This window comes from Arachis hypogaea, chromosome 13 (genome assembly GCF_003086295.3).
Source record: "Arachis hypogaea cultivar Tifrunner chromosome 13, arahy.Tifrunner.gnm2.J5K5, whole genome shotgun sequence".
NCBI lineage: Eukaryota > Viridiplantae > Streptophyta > Magnoliopsida > Fabales > Fabaceae > Arachis > Arachis hypogaea.
The window spans coordinates 88,903,275-88,918,393 of NC_092048.1; the positions used below are offsets into that span (position 1 = coordinate 88,903,275).

Consider the following 15,119-nt stretch of genomic DNA (forward strand, 5'->3'; position numbering starts at 1 on the left):
ATCGCGCATGTCACGCGGTCGCGTCATCCATGCGGCCGTGTCATTCGGCATTTCGCTTTGCCACGTGGACGCGTCATCCATGCGGCCGCGTCACTCGTGCTATTCCATGCCGCGTGGTCGCGTCATCCATGCGGCCGCGTCACTTCTCACTTGTCATCTCCTCAATTCCTTGTGTTCCTTCCATTTTTGCAAGCTTCCTCTCCAATCTCCAACTCATTCATGCCCTATAAAGCCTGAATCACTTAACACACAGATTACGGCATCGAATGGAATAAAGGAGAAATGAAATACATAATTAAAAGTCTCTAGAAAGAATGTTTTCAATCATGCAATAATTTTAGGAAGGAATTATAAATGCATGCTTATTTAATGAATAAGTGGGTAAAGATCATGATAAAACCACACAATTAAACACAATATAAACCATAAAATAGTGGTTTATCAACCTCCCCACACTTAAACATTAGCATGTCCTCATGCTTAGTTGAAGGAGATAAAATGAATGAGTAAGAACATGTAAAACCTGTGCAATGCAATGCAGCCTATATATGCGAATGCAACTATATGATTCTTGTCCACTTGATCTAAAGTAAATAAGCTCTTCAAAATAATTACAAATCAAATTCCACTAACTCAATTCTTATATAGTAAGAACAGATAAAAATGCAAGAAGATAGCTCATGAAAGCAGGGAACATAGAAATTCAAGCATGGAACCCTCACTGATGATGTATGTACACTCTAGTCTCTCTAGTGTATAGGGTCATCACTCTATCCTTCTCTAATCATGCTCTCTAATTTTTGTTCTTCTCCTAACCAATCAACAACATTTAATATACCAATGCAAACATCATTTGGTCTTTTCAAGGTTGTAATGGGGCCAAGGCAAGGGTAAGGATGCATATATGGCTAAGTAAGCTTATAAATTGAATCTTTAATTAACCCAAGCTTTAACATAGCCTATATATATTCTATATAACTTTAGAATTCATACCTAGCTACTCAAAAATTTCCTTTCACATTCCATACTCATGTTTCAATCTTTTATTTTGTTTTATCATACATGCATTGATCTTTGAATGCTTGACTTAGCATTGGGGTAATTTTGTTCCCTTATTTATTTGTTGAATATTTTTGTTTTTTTTGTTTTTTTTTTTATGATCATAGAAACATAAAAATAACATAGCTTATCAAAGCACATAGATTTTAAATTCTTACAGTTTCACATGAGTAGGTATCCGAATTCCCATTATATTATCATGATTCATTCTCTTATTATCCTTTGTTCCCACAATTTTCCATACTTGGATAACACACACAATTCTATCTTAAGCTAACCAAAGATTCAATTTGGGGTATATACTTGTTTTTCCACTTAAGGCTAGTAATGTGGTAAAATATAGAACAAATGGGAAGGCTCAAAGTGGCTAACAAAGGTAATTGAAAGGGTAGGCTTTATTTGGATAAGTGAGCTAAACAAATAATGGCCTCAATCATATGCAAACATATCAATATACTAAACATTGGACATATAGGATGAAACAAAATATAGATTACAATCATAGAGAAGTAAACACACAAGAATAAAATAATTATGGTTAAATAATGTAACCATTCATAAAGGCTCAAATCTCACAGGTTGTGTGTTCTTTAGCTCAAAAATCATGTTCCAAATACAACTTCAAGCAAATTTAACATAAAAGTTTTAATTAAAATTTGTGAAATTTTGTTCCAAGGATAGGGTCTTAGAAGAAACCTATTGTCTTTTCAATCAAGCAGAACATGCATGCAACTAACCTATTACTATGCAATTTATCCTATTCTACAAAAGAAAAATCTAACTAAATATCCTAATTTATTGGTGCTAGGGAAGAGAAATTACCTCCGGAAGTCAGGCACTGACCGACCTCCCCACACTTAAGGCTTTGCACCGTCCTCGGTGCCATCATGGCTCCCTGTGCTGGTAAAGGAAGTGGAGTCCAGGGTATGTGATTCCAGGGCATCTTGGCCAGTTTCACTAACCTTTTCTTTACTGTTTTTAGGTTAGTTTCATGCATTTCCTTAGGAAATAAGCTAGTTTTGGGTAGATATTCACTTACACCTTGATTCAAGCATACATTGTGCATTTTACATTATTTCATGAGGATTTTGCATAAGTTTAGTGACAAATTGTATGTTGCATTTCCCATGACTTGGACTAGAACTTTGATGCACTCTATTGCTTGATTTCAGGACCAAAGGAAGCAAGGAATGGGAGGTAACTTGCAAAGTTAATGAGAAAAGTGATTGCCAATAACGCTCTCGAAGCCATCATTGACCACGTTAAGAGTCACGTTAACTAAGTTAACGTGAACTCTAACGTGGAGAAGGGAAGTTGAGCCAACGTTAGTGACACTTACCATTGTCACTAACGTTGGCAAATGCTCATAAGTGGCCACGTTAGAGTCCACGTTAACCTAGTTAACGTGGCCTCTAACGTTAAAAAGGGGAAGAAACGCCAACGTTAGTGACATTCAACATTGTCACTAACGTTGGCCTAAGGAGAAATATACCACGTTAACTTGGTTAACGTGGGAGCTAACGTAAGAAGCAAGAGTGGTCGACAACGTTAGTGACATCCAACATTGTCTCTAACGTTGGAAGCAACCACACAACCCCCCAAGGAGCCACGTTAACCTCCACGTTAACTTAGTTAACGTGGAAGCTAACGTTGATGAGTGAAAGAATGGCCAACGTTAGTGACACTCAACATTGTCACTAACGTTGGGGATGGCTAAGCATGGCCACGTTAGAAGCCACGTTAACCTAGTTAACGTGGACTCTAACGTGAGACATAGGGGGACCTTGGAACGTTATGACAATGTTGAGTGTCATTAACGTTCTCGAAGGATGGCAAGCCCACGTTAAAGAGTCACGTTAACTAAGTTAACGTGAGCTCTAACATGGAAACAAAGGGGGCTTTTCAAAGTTTTTGGGAATGTTAAGTCTCAATAACGTGTGCGAAGGACTTAGAGGCAACGTTAGTGGCAATGTTTGTGCCACTAACGTTGAAGTTAACGTAGCTTTAACTTGGGGACGTTAGTAAGAAAGTTGATTGTCACTAACGTTCTCGAGCTCATATTTTCACTAAACGTTAACACCCATAACGTCCTGAGCTAAAGTTTCTGCCCACTTCACACTTTCTCTCTGCAAGTAAAGCCAAGCCCAAATGAAGACGAGAACTGCTTCAAACTCAAGATCCAAAGGCCCAAGACTTGAAGAGCCAACTAGAAGCTGAGAGAAGTAGTATATATAGGAGTAGCTTTGAATTGTTGAAGGAGTTCTGGAAGTTGGAAAAAGAGAACTACACTCTGTATTTTACCTTCTCTGCAATTTCTAGTTTTATGATGTATTCTCCATCTTTATTTGCATTTTCTAGAGCTATGAACAACTAAACCCCTTTCATTGGGTTAGGGAGCTCTGTTGTAATTTGATGGATCAATACTAATTTTCATTATTCTTCTTCTATCTTTTCTCTTGATTTTACTTGAAAGCTTTCGATCTTCATCCAATTGAGTAGTTATCTTGGAAACGAAGCTATTCAAACTTGGATCTCTTCTGAACCTTGAAAGAGGAATGAAGAGATCAAGCTAGAAATGCTTTCTCATGCTGGACCAAATTGGGTTTGGATGGGTATGTGACTATAACCCTCTCAATACTTGATTTGGGAAATGCATGTGGTATAATCAGTGACCATACTTCATCTCTCCTCATGAGCAATTGACCAAGGAATTGGCTATTGATCAAGATTTGAGAGATTGAATTGCAAGAAATTGTAATTCAATCAATTAAGATTTCCAAGGAGATCAATGAGTGCATTGATTGAGGAAGAGATGAAAATGAACTTGATCTGGAGAATTGCAACATCTCCTAAGCCCAATGAATTTCCCATCTCTGATCTTACCCATTCTCTTTAATTTCTGCCATTTACTTTTATGAGCAAATCCCCCATTCCCATTTACAATTCTGCAAATTATTTTCAGTCATTTACTTCCAGTCCTTTAATTCTAGCATTTACTTTTCTGTTATTTACATTCCCGCCATTTTATTTTCTGCAACTCTCAACCCAAATTCTGGATTCACTCAACTAGAGCATTCTTCTAATTAAAGTTGCTTGATCAATCAATCCCTGTGGGATTCGACCTCACTCTATTGTGAGTTTTTACTTGACGACAAATTCGGTACACTTGCCGAAGGAAATTTGTTGCGAGACAATTTTTTCGTGCATCAAGTTTATGGCACCGTTGCCGGGGATTGATTGTGCATCAACAATGATCAAATTGGAAGATTACTAGATTGAGCATTTTTATTTTTGTGAATTTCATTTTCTATTTGAGTGATTTACTTTCTGTTTTAGCTAAACTTCTTCCCTTCCCCCTCTACTCTTTTGTTTTTCTTTGTTATTTTTAATTCTGTTTGCTAACCCACTAACTGTCTGATATATTGCATCACCCACAACTAACAATAATTCTGACAAAAATACTTTCTGCACCTATCTTTTCTTGCTTGCACTTGATGGTTGTATGACAGGGAGAAGAAGTAGGGCTTCAACTTCCTTCGATTCTGAACCTGAGAGGACTGATGCCAAGGCATCATAGGCTAGTTTCACTAGCATTTTTCTGTTAGTTTTAGTTGTTTTATGCACTTTCTTGAGCTTAAAGTAACCAAAAATGGTTAAATGAAGAACAAAGTAATGAACCATCCAAACAATATGATTTTGATGCAAATTCCATGAGTTTTAGTTGTATTACTTAAATGCTATGAATGAAAGATTTCTCATGAAATTTTGCAAGACTTTGATGCAATTGTTTGGATGATTTCAGGGAAGAAGAGGCTAAGCAAGGAAGCAACAAAATCAATAAAGGAAGCTTGAATATCACATGTGGAGTTTAAGTTCCAGTTTAAGCCTAAACTGGAGCTTAAACGCCAAAATCATGAAGGATAAGAAATGCTGGGATTGAAGTTTAACCTCCAGTTTGACCTCAAACTGGAGGTTAAACGCCAGAATGAAAAGCCTCACTTAAGGAGCATTCCACGTTTAACCTCCAGTTTGACCTCAAACTGGAGGTTAAACGCCAGAATGAGTATGCCACCCAGGGAGGAGTTCCACGTTTAACCTCCAGTTTGACCTCAAACTGGAGGTTAAACGCCAGAACCAGGAAGAGTACCAGGGGCCATTCCACGTTTAAGCTCCAGTTTGACTCAAACTGGAGCTTAAACGTGTTCGATAGTTTTTTCACTCCAGGGTTGCTCTCTCCATCTCCACGTTTAACCTCCAGTTTGACCCCAAACTGGAGGTTAAACGTGTTCGACACCTCCAGGGCCACCATTCCAAGCTTCCACGTTTAACCTCCAGTTTGACCTCAAACTGGAGGTTAAACGTGTTCGACACCTCCAGGGCCACCATTCCAAGCTTCCACGTTTAACCTCCAGTTTGACCTCAAACTGGAGGTTAAACGTGTTCGACCTCCAGGGCTGCCCTTCCTATCTCCACGTTTAAGCTTCAGTTTAACCTTAAACTGAAGCTTAAACGTGTTCGACTACATGACTCTCCAGGGCTACCTTCTTCCATTTCCACGTTTAAGCTTCAGTTTAACCTTAACTGAAGCTTAAACGTGCTTCTACAAATGGCCTCACTGGAAGTGTCTGGCGTTTAAGTTGCAGTTTAAGCTTAAACTACAACTTAAACGCCACTCTTGAAAAGGGTTTCTGGGCCAAAAATATTGTGATTTAAGTTAGTCTTTGAGCACAATTATTAACTTAAACTTACTTTGGTATGAAACCCAATTGAATATCATGGTTTATGGGATTGGGCCTGAAGGATTGATGAGTTTGAAATCTCAATTTATTGAGTCATGTGTCATTATTTGATTATCACTAAGTTGGCTCAATAAATGTTACAGGATCTGGATCAACAACCTCATCAAGATTATGGATCATAAACCCAAGGCAAAAGGAAAGCAAGGAGAGGCCTCAAAGCCCAAGAAGCACAACTGAAGCTCAATATAGAAAGTGTATAAATAGGATAGAAGTTAAGTTAGGGGGGACTTTTGCACTTTTAGCCAGTTTTCCTTTCTTTGTAATTGAATTCAGAGCTATGACTCACTAAACCCCCTTTCATTGGGTTAGGGAGCTCTATTGTAATTCAATGAATCAATAATAGTTTATCTTATTCTTCAATCTTTTCTCTTGAATTTTGTTAGAAAGCTTCTCGATCTAATTCCATTGAGTAGTTGTCTTGGGAAAGAAACTACTCATACTTGGAATCCTTCGGAGCCTTGGGAAAGGAATGGAGGATTCATGCTAGAGAAGCTTTCTCACAGTGGATTGGATTGGGGTTTGGATGGATATTGTGACATGTAATCCTACCAAATTGTGGTTCATGAAATTGTGTGGTATAATCAGTGATCAAGCATCATCTCTTCTTATGAACATTTAAACCAAGGGATTGGGAATTTGTTTGTTTTTAGAGAGCATTGGTGAGCCAAGGAATTGGGATCCAATCATATAAGATTGCCAAGCAAAATTCAATGAATGCATTGGTTGAGGAAGAGATTTACATGTTTTGATTCGGAGATTTCAATATCTCCTAAACCCAATGAATTCCCCATTTCTGATTTCCACTTTCTCTTTACATTCTGCAATTCAATTCTTTCAATCATCCCCATTCCCATTTAATTTCAGCAATTTACATTCTGCTCTTTAATTCATGCAATTTAAGATTCAGCCATTTAATTTTCTTGTCATTTACTTTTCCCGCCAATTTTACATTCCGCAATTCTCATCTCAAATCTTGATTCCGCTCAACTAGAACACACTTCTAATCCGAATTGCTCACTCAACCAATCCTTGTGGGATTCGACCTCACTCTATTGTGAGTTTTTACTTGACGACGATAACCGGTGCACTTGCCGGAAGGAATTTTGCCGATCGTGCAATTTCCTAAATCGTAGCATAACACGTTTATGCGCATCAAGTTTATGGCGCCGTTGCCGGGGATTGGTTTTCGATTGACAATTCTCAAATTGGAAGCTAACTAGATTGAGCAATTTTCTCTTGCTTTGTTAATTCTGTTCTAGATGCTTGTTGAATTTTAATTTCTGCACTTGGTTACATGCTTTCCTTCTTTATGCCTTTAAATTCATGCAACTAACTCACTGACTCACTAACTGTTTGAATTAATTCCTCAATTGAGCTAACCATACTCTTCCATTAACCAAGAGTATTTTACTTGTTTGTGTTTGAGCTGTGTTCTTGTATGACAGGTAGGAGAGGAGAGACATCAACTCCTCCATATACCGAACCGGAAAGGACCCTTCATAGACTTAGAAGGGAAGCAAGAGGGAAGAGAGTAGTGGGAGAAGAGGAATCTGAAGGAGAATCTGAGGACAAGTTTGAGGAAGCTCTAGATCTCAACATGGATAGAGAAGTTCACAACCATGAGAGAGCTGATGGAAACAATGCCATTCCTGAGAGGAGGGTTCTTAGTTCATACATAAACCCAACCTCTGGGAATTGTGGTAGTAGCATCCAGAAACCACCCATTCAGGCCAACAATTTTGAGCTCAAGCCACAGCTAATATCATTGGTGGAAAATCATTGTTCCTTTGGAGGAAGTGCTAATGAAGACCCAAACCAACATCTCACAAAGTTCCTGAGAATTTGTGACACTGTGAAGACCAATGGAGTCCAGGAAGATGCCTATAAACTGCTCTTGTTCCCATTTTCACTTAGGGACAAGGCAGCTAAGTGGCTGGAATCATTCCCAAGGGGGAGTCTAACCACATGGGATGAGGTGGAAGGCAAGTTTCTGGCACGTTTCTACCCTCCACAAAAGGTCAATAGGCTTCGATCTGAGGTCCAGACTTTTAGACAACAAGATGGTGAAACTCTCTACGAGGCATGGGAGAGATTCAAGGACTTGACAAGGAAATGCCCACCAAACATGTTCCATGATTGGGTGCAATTGCACATCTTCTATGATGGGCTCTCTTATGAATCAAGGAAGGCTGTAGACCATTCATCAGGAGGTTCATTGAACAAGAAAAAGACTGTGGAAGAAGCCATTGAAGTGATCGAGACAGTGGCTGAGAATGAGTACTATTATGCATCAGAAAGGCACAACACTAAGGGAGTCATGGAGCTGAACCATGTTGATACAATTCTAGCCCAAAACAAGGTGTTTGCCAAACAATTAGCAGAGCTTACCAGGCAATTAGAAACAAAGCAAGTGGCTGCAATACACACACAAGATCAAGAGGAAGTAGGCATTGAAGGAGGTGATTGGGATGAGGTTAACTATGTGGGAAACCAACAAAGGCAATCATATGATCCACACTCCAACACTTACAACCCAGGCTGGAGAAACCACCCAAACTTTGGGTGGGGAAACCAACAAACCCAGCCACAAAACCACAAACCTTACAACCACAACCAACAAAACAATTCCACATACCAAAACTCCAACCAAAGATCATACCAAGCCACACAAAACACTTACCCCCAATCATCATATCATGGCCAAAATAATCAACATACCCAACCTAATCCGAACCAACAATTTCAAGATCAATTAAACCGGATGGAAGGAATGATGGCAACCATGAGCCAAGACATAATTGAATTGAAGAGCTTCAGGGATGATGTGAGAACTACCTTAAGAAACCATGGTGAAAAAATCAAGAGGATGGAATCTCAAGTAGGAGAGCTATCTCAACAGGCACCCAAATCAACTGCAGTATTCCCTAGTGACACAGAAAAGAATCCTAAGGGGGAACAAAAGAGAGTAAGATGGGAAGAGTGCAAGGCCATCACCATATTGAAGGAAGTCTCAGAAGAAGAAGGAATCAGGTCCTCACAGCAGGAACCAGAAATCTTGAAAGAAGGTGTGGAAGAAGTTAAGCAGGAAAGTGGAACTGAGCAAGCCAAGGATCTGCAAAAAGGCATGATGGAAGTATACCAACCAAAAGCACCATTTCCTGAGAGGTTAGGAGAAGGAGAAAAAAGGAAAACCTATTCAAGGTTTCTCGAGACATTTAACTCTCTGCATGTCAATATTCCCTTTCTTGAGATTCTTCATCAAATGCCCACACACATCAAGTATTTAAAGGAATTGTTAAGCAAGAAAAGAGTTTTGAAGGGAGGACAAACGGTAACAATGAACAAAGAATGCAGTGCTCTCATCAAGAAGGACACACTCTCTAAGAAAACGGACCCAGGAAGTTTTCATATCCCTTGCATCATAGGGGAAACAAAAATTGACAGAGGATTCTGTGATCTAGGAGCTAGCATAAATGTGATGCCTCTAACTCTTATGAAGAGGCTACAACTGAATGAGGTGAGATCCACTGATGTAATCATACAACTGGCTGACAAAACTCAGAAGCAAGCTGAAGGGGTAGTTGAAAATGTGCTGGTGAAAGTGGGAGATTATTATTTCCCCACAGACTTTGTCATTGTGGACATGGAGGAAAGCTATTTACACCCTATCATTCTGGGCAGACCATTTCTAGCCACTACTAGAGCGCTCATAGATGTAGAACAAGGAGAGCTAATTCTGAGAATACATGATGAACAGCTCATGTTCAAAATCTTCAAACCTGCATCTGAACCTGAACCAGAATCTGAAAAGCCTAAAGATGATAGTAGCCATCCGTGTTTGGAGGAAAGTAATCCAGCAGCTGAGACTCTAAAACAGTCATTGGATGGCAAACAAGAGTTGCAAGAGTTAGAGCCACAAGAATCAGTGGAAACAGATCAGAAGGATCCTCCTGACATAAAGGTCAATGAAGAAATCCTCAAGAGAAAGGGAAGAGTGATAGGGAGATTGCCAAGAGGATGGAGAAACAAGAAAATTCCCACTGAAGGTTTTTCTCCAGGAGATAAAGTGATCTCAAGTCATTATCTGCCAATCCCACCTGGCCTCAAGACCATTCCTTCCCAGCTCCCTCAAGTGTTCACAATCAAGAAAGTTCTTTCTATGGAACATTTAGAGGTCATGAATGAATCAAGAGGGGACGTTTTCATAGTGAGAGGAGAGGACGTCAAGCACTACAATCCACCCTAACAAGGGACAACCGTCAAGCTAGTGACGTTAAATAAGCGCTTCATGGGAGGCAACCCATGTTTTTAGTATCCTTAATCTTTAGTGCTTTGCTTTACATCTAATAAAGTATGGTTTCTTATGCATGAACTTGAATCCTCAGGACAACTATTGATTAAGTGCACTAAACCGTGCATGTAAATTACAATTGGTCTCTAAGTTTGGTGTGCCTGATGGCACTCCCAAATCTTACTCAAATTGAATTCCATCTTTCATTCAAGGTGCACAACCAAACATTAAGTTTGGTGTTCTTTTTGAACACAGTTTATGAAAAGCAAGAAGTTCCTCTGGATTTCAAAATTCATGACAAGTATACCATTCATATGTCTTAATGCTTTAGTTTCAATTACTTAGGGTAGTCACTTTGTTTAGAATCAAAGAGCCAAGGTGACTATGATTTATTAGAAATATGCACACTCATTAAGGACAACCAATATGGATGTCATGTCATCAGGAGACTTAACCAAAAACTAAGTTTGGTGTCCAAATAATAAGTGTGCATACATGTAGAAGTCACGGCTATAAGCTCATAAAGACAAGCATTGATTTACATGTGCAAATACTATTCATAATTCACATGGACCGAAAAATGATAGCAAATTTGTTTGTTTGTGCAGGTACAAAAGAAAAGACAAAAATGGAGGAAAAAGACAAAGGGAGGTACGTGCTTAGTCAAAAAGAAAATTCATAAAGCTTTGAAACTAACACATGGGAAAAGGAAGTTCTGCAAGAAAAGAAAGCTACATGTACAACCTAATGCATCCAGAATACTTCCAAGAAAATGAAAAGCCAATCGTCCTTATCTACAATTCATATATTTACCATCAAGCCACCCTTCACAAACCACCCTAGCCGTTCATTTTTCACTCATGGGCACTATAAAGAACCACTTGGGGAACGAGTCCCACACCATCAATCCTCCTTCATACACTTTTTCCTTCATCATAGCATAACCATCTCTTGCCGAAAACAATCTCACCACACCTCCAACAACACTTCTTGCTTCACCTTGTCAACTTTAGTTGTCACTTACCAAAACTAAAAAAAAAAAACCAATGGCAGCTTCATCTAGCCACAAAAGAAGAAAAGACAAGCAGCCAATGGAGGAAAACAGGGGATTCGATGCATGGAGATACAGATCAGTGTTCCATGAGATTCAAGCCGAATGGATGAGACCTAAAACGGTACTAGCTGAGGTCCCCTTTGAACTTGAAAAGGATGAGTTCCCAGGTGTTTGGGAAAAGATCAAAAAGAGGAAGTGGGAGCTCCTAACTAAGCCAATCACTAGAATCAACATCAACTTGGTGAAGGAGTTTTATGCAAATGCAGTAAGGGAGGATCAAACCAAGAACCCCACATACAAAAGCTATGTGAGAGGGGTGGAAGTTGACTTCAGTCCCAAAGCAATCATGAAAACTCTTGGCCTGAAAAACATACATTTCAGCCAAGCAAGTTATGAAGAAAGGATGAGAGGAGAACCTGACTATACAACTATTGCTGAAGACCTTTGTGCCATCAGAGCTGAATGGGTGAGAAAAACAAGAGGGGCTCCAAGAGTCTTGAGAAGGGGAGACCTAACACCTGAAGCTAAAGGGTGGTATGCAATAGTTAGGAGATCCATCCTACCCACTGCAAACTCTTCAGAAATAGTCCCTAAAAGAGCCATCTTGCTACATTGCATTATGGTTGGAGGAGAGATCAAAGTTCATAAACTCATTGCTGAACAGATACAAGAGTTTAGTGAGAAAAGTGACCCTGAATCCTGGCTTCATTTCCCTAGCACCATCATTAGACTATGCATCGATGCCCAAGTACCACTTGAGGATGAAAGACCTAATTGGCTATATCCTGGGCTGGCCATAACTGCACACAGAATGACTCTTGGCCCAAATCCTCCAAGACATACAAGAAGAAGAAATGAAGAAGGGCAACAAGTGGAAGCCGAGCAAGAAGCAGAACAAGAAAGACAGGAAGGAGAAGACAGAGAAGAAGAGCAAGAAGAGCAAGCAACTCCTGAAAGAAGACAACGAATTCCCAGAGACCCCATGGATATGAGCAGAATGCAGGAAATCATGGAAGGAATGTCTCAACAATACATGAGGTCTCAGGAAAGACAAGAAGACTTTCATCTAAAAATGATGGATATGCAAAGGAACTTTGAATCAAGATTCTTTGATCTGCAAAGGGAACAAAATCTACACTTACAGGAATCCTTCAGCCACATATGCCAACACCAAGATGCCAATGTCTTGGCAATCAAGGAAGCCACCACTTTACAGAATGCAAGATACTCAGTCCAAGCTGACTACAACATCAGTTCGCAAATCAAGCTTAACTACATAGGGGAACATCTACACAAGATGGACCCAGCATTCCCAGTTTATGATGAGTATTTCAAAGGGAGGAAAGAAGGAGAAATAAACAAGGCAATGATCCTTGAAAAAGGAGTGGAAGAAACGATGAAAAAGGCTGGATTCTGGAAAAAGCTCATAAGAAAAGACAAAGGAAGCACAAGTGGTCAAAAAGAGGCAGGAAGCAAGAAGAAGCAGGATCCCAAGAATTAAGAAGAACCAAGCAATAAATAAGAGGTGGTCTCGTTCCTTAATAATCAAATGATAATTGGTGAATTGTCTTTATGAACGTGTTTTCATCATAAGTCATTTAAGTGTTAGGAGGAGTCCCTTTTTTATGAGTCGTTTTTTTTAGTATGTGTGTTTGTTAAGTGCTTTGAATAAAGTGAATGCCTAGATGTTTGGATATAACTTCACCTTCTTAAACTAGTGCCTGCCATGCTTGTTCTGTTTCAAAAATAAAAGAAAAGTTTGAACAAAAGTAACTTGGCTAAATTAGTGACAAATCAAGTAGAATTAAGTGGTGGTATGCATGCTTGATTGTTTAGTCACATCACTAAAATTAGAGTGTAGAATTATCATTTTTTATGTAGAAGTAAAAATTGTCTATGGATCTTGATGAATAAATGTCTTTGGCCATGAAAAAGAAAGAAAAAGGAAAAGAAAAAGCCACGGAAAAAGGCAACCAAAAAGCAAAAAAATTGAGAAAATAAGCTAGGCACCAATGGTTTGAACTTCTGAGACAAATGCCTGTGGTGTTTATGTATTAAGGATATGCTTGGATGAATAGGTTCTGAGGAGTGTTTCAACACTCGGTAACTTGGGTTAACTAACCCGGGATTATCAACCAAAAGTCCATTATCAAGAGCAACCTAAATACAAAACATTTAGTCACACAAAGAGGTGCTGGGCACCAATGTCTCAAGAAGAAATGTGAACTAAAATGCCTAAAGTGGATATGTGTAGTGCACTGTTAAGAAAAAGAAAATGCCAAAGGCTTGTGCAACACATGACACTAAGCAAACAAGGAGCAAAAGAAGCTCCAAGAAAAAGAAAAGAAAAACAAAAAAAGAGAAAAGTGCCAAAGACATAAGAATAACAGGAGTCCATAGCAATTTTTGATGGATGCAATGAAAAAGTGATAATCCTACCTGATAAGTATGAAAAAGTGATGCTGCAACTTTCTGCATAAAACCCTTCTGATGAACTTCAAATGCTTGCTAATATAGCCAATGTAATTACTTTCTGTTCATACTTTCTTCTCAAATAACTCAGGACTTGCTTAGGGACAAGCAAGTATTAAGTTTGGTGTTGTGATGCCAAGGCATCATAGGCTAGTTTCACTAGCATTTTTCTGTTAGTTTTAGTTGTTTTATGCATTTTCTTGAGCTTAAAGTAACCAAAAATGGTTAAATGAAGAACAAAGTAATGAACCATCCAAACAATATGATTTTGATGCAAATTCCATGAGTTTTAGTTGTATTACTTAAATGCTATGAATGAAAGATTTCTCATGAAATTTTGCAAGACTTTGATGCAATTGTTTGGATGATTTCAGGGAAGAAGAGGCTAAGCAAGGAAGCAACAAAATCAATAAAGGAAGCTTGAATATCACATGTGGAGTTTAAGTTCCAGTTTAAGCCTAAACTGGAGCTTAAACGCCAAAATCATGAAGGATAAGAAATGCTGGGATTGAAGTTTAACCTCCAGTTTGACCTCAAACTGGAGGTTAAACGCCAGAATGAAAAGCCTCACTTAAGGAGCATTCCACGTTTAACCTCCAGTTTGACCTCAAACTGGAGGTTAAACGCCAGAATGAGTATGCCACCCAGGGAGGAGTTCCACGTTTAACCTCCAGTTTGACCTCAAACTGGAGGTTAAACGCCAGAACCAGGAAGAGTACCAGGGGCCATTCCACGTTTAAGCTCCAGTTTGACTCAAACTGGAGCTTAAACGTGTTCGATAGTTTTTTCACTCCAGGGTTGCTCTCTCCATCTCCACGTTTAACCTCCAGTTTGACCCCAAACTGGAGGTTAAACGTGTTCGACACCTCCAGGGCCACCATTCCAAGCTTCCACGTTTAACCTCCAGTTTGACCTCAAACTGGAGGTTAAACGTGTTCGACACCTCCAGGGCCACCATTCCAAGCTTCCACGTTTAACCTCCAGTTTGACCTCAAACTGGAGGTTAAACGTGTTCGACCTCCAGGGCTGCCCTTCCTATCTCCACGTTTAAGCTTCAGTTTAACCTTAAACTGAAGCTTAAACGTGTTCGACTACATGACTCTCCAGGGCTACCTTCTTCCATTTCCACGTTTAAGCTTCAGTTTAACCTTAACTGAAGCTTAAACGTGCTTCTACAAATGGCCTCACTGGAAGTGTCTGGCGTTTAAGTTGCAGTTTAAGCTTAAACTACAACTTAAACGCCACTCTTGAAAAGGGTTTCTGGGCCAAAAATATTGTGATTTAAGTTAGTCTTTGAGCACAATTATTAACTTAAACTTACTTTGGTATGAAACCCAATTGAATATCATGGTTTATGGGATTGGGCCTGAAGGATTGATGAGTTTGAAATCTCAATTTATTGAGTCATGTGTCATTATTTGATTATCACTAAGTTGGCTCAATA

General features: G+C 39.2%; 1 non-coding gene across 1 annotated transcript; it reads right to left on the reverse strand.

The window, feature by feature from the left end:
- Window positions 1-7,881: 7,881 nt before the first annotated feature.
- On the reverse strand, window positions 7,882-7,985 carry LOC112739780 (small nucleolar RNA R71). The gene has a single exon (XR_003170720.1). It is a non-coding gene; the product is annotated as a small nucleolar RNA R71 (small nucleolar RNA).
- Window positions 7,986-15,119: the final 7,134 nt, after the last annotated feature.